We start from the raw sequence: 2,500 nt of genomic DNA, 5'->3' as shown, positions 1-2,500 counted from the left end.
CGCGGGAGGAGGGGAGGCATGCAGTTAACAAGATCAGAAGAGCAGTTAGCATGAAAATAGCGGTAGAAGACAGCTAGAGATGCAACACTGCGGCGGTGAGAGAGAGGCTGAAGACAGTCAGTTAGAGGAGAGGAGTTGATGAGACGAAAAGCTTTCGATTCCACCCTGTCTAGAAGAGAAGTATGAATGGAACCCCCCCAGACATGTGAAGCATACTCCATACATGGACGGATAAGGCCCTTGTACAGAGTTAGCAGCTGGGGGGTGAGAAAAACTGGCAGAGACGTCTCAGAGCACCTAACTTCATAGAAGCTGTTTTAGCTAGAGATGAGATGTGAAGTTTCCAGTTCAGATTATAAGTAAAGGACAGACCGAGGATGTTCAGTGTAGAAGAGGGGGATAGTTGAGTGTCACTGAAGAAGAGGGGATAGTTGTCTGGAAGGTTGTGTCGAGTTGATAGAGGGAGGAATTGAGTTTTTGAGGCATTGAACAATACCAAGTTTGCTCTGCCCCAATCAGAAATTTTAGAAAGATCAGAAGTTAAGTGTTCTGTGGCTTCCCTGCGTGAAATGCTTACCTCCTGAAGGGTTGGACGTCTATGAAAAGACGTGGAAAAGTGCAGGGTGGTATCATCCAGCGTAGGAGAGTGGATAGGACAAGAAGTTTGGTTTAGAAGATCATCAATGAATAATAAGAAGAGAGTGGGTGACAGGACAGAACCCTGAGGAACACCACTGTTAATAGATTTAGAAGAAAAACAGTTACCGTCTACCACGGCAGCAATAAAACGGTCAGAAAGGAAAGTTACAGAGAGAAGGATAGAAGCCGTAGGAGGGTAGTTTGGAAATCAAAGCTTTGTGCCAGACTCTATCAAAAACTTTTGATATGTCCAAGGCAAAAGGAAAAAGTTTCACCAAAATCTCTAAAAAAAGGATGACCAAGACTCAGTAAGGAAAGCCAGAAGATCACCAGTAGAGCGGCCTTGACGGAAACCCCGTACTGGCGATCAGATAGAAGGTTGTGAAGTGATAAATGTTTAAGAATCTCCCTGTTGAGGATAGATTCAAAAACTTTAGATAGGCAGGAAATTAAAGCAATAAGACGGTAGTTTGAGGGATTAGAACGGTCACCCTTTTTAGGAACAAGTTGAATGTAGGCAAACTTCCAGCAAGAAGGAAAGGTAGATGTTGACAAACAGAGCTGAAAGAGTTTGACTAGGCAAGGTGCAAGCATGGAGGCACAGTTTCGGAGAACAATAGGAAGGACCCCATCAGGTCCATAAGCCTTCCGAGGGTTTAGGCCAGCAAGGGCATGGAAAACATCATTGCGAAGAATTTTAATAGGTGGCATGAAGTAGTCAGAGGGTGGAGGAGAGGGAGGAACGAGCCCAGAATCGTCCAAGGTAGAGTTTTTAACCAAAGGTTTGAGCGAAGAGTTCAGCTTTAGAAATAGATGTGATAGCAGTGGAGCCATCTGGTTGAAATAAAGGAGGGAAAGAAGAAGAAGCAAAGTTATTGGAGATATTTTTGGTTAGATGCTCCCGAGGGGAGTTAGATCTTGAAAAGTTTTGACACTTTCTGTTAATGAAGGAGTTTTTGGCTAGTTGGAGAACAGACTTGACATGGTTCCGGGCAGAGAAATATAAAGTGCATGAGATTCTGGTGATGGAAGGCTTAAGTACCTTTTGTGGGCCACCTCTCTATTATGTATAGCACGAGAACAAGCTGTGTTTAACCAAGGTTTAGAAGGTTTAGGACGAGAAAAAGAGTGAGGAATGTATGCCTCCATGCCAGGACACTATCACCTCTGTTATGTGCTCAGCACACAAAGACGGGTCTCTGACACGGAAGCAGTAGTCATTCTAAGGAAAATCAGCAAAATACCTCCTCAGGTCCCCCCAACTAGCAGAGGCAAAACGCCAGAGGCACCTTCGCTTAGGGGGATCCTGAGGAGGGATTGGAGCAATAGGACAAGATACAGATATGAGATTGTGATCGGAGGAGGCCCAACGGAGAAGAAAGGGTGACAGCATAAACAGAAGGATTAGAGGTCAGGAAAAGGTCAAGAATGTTGGGCGTATCTCCAAGACGGTCAGGAATACGAGTAGGGTGTTGCACCAATTGCTCTAGGTCGTGGAGGATAGCAAAGTTGAAGGCTAGTTCACCAGGATAGTCAGTGAAGGGAGAGGAAAGCCAAAGCTGGTGGTGAACAATGAAGTCTCCAAGTATGGAGATCTCTGCAAAAGGGAAGAGGGTCAGAATGTGCTCCACTTTGGAAGTTAAGTAGTCAAAGAATTTCTTATAGTCAGAGGAGTTAGGTGAAAGGTATACAGCACAGATAAATTTAGTTTGAGAGTGACTCTGTAGTCGTAGCCAGATGGTGGAAAACTCGGAAGATTCAAGAGCGTGGGCACGAGAGCAGGTTAAGTCATTGTGCACATAAACGCAGCATCCAGCTTTGGATCAAAAATGAGGATAGAGAATGTAGGAAGGAACAGAAA

This window comes from Scylla paramamosain, chromosome 18 (genome assembly GCF_035594125.1).
Source record: "Scylla paramamosain isolate STU-SP2022 chromosome 18, ASM3559412v1, whole genome shotgun sequence".
Classification (NCBI taxonomy): domain Eukaryota; kingdom Metazoa; phylum Arthropoda; class Malacostraca; order Decapoda; family Portunidae; genus Scylla; species Scylla paramamosain.
The sequence above is the reverse complement of the archived record's forward strand: the minus strand, read 5'-3'. Positions refer to the sequence as shown.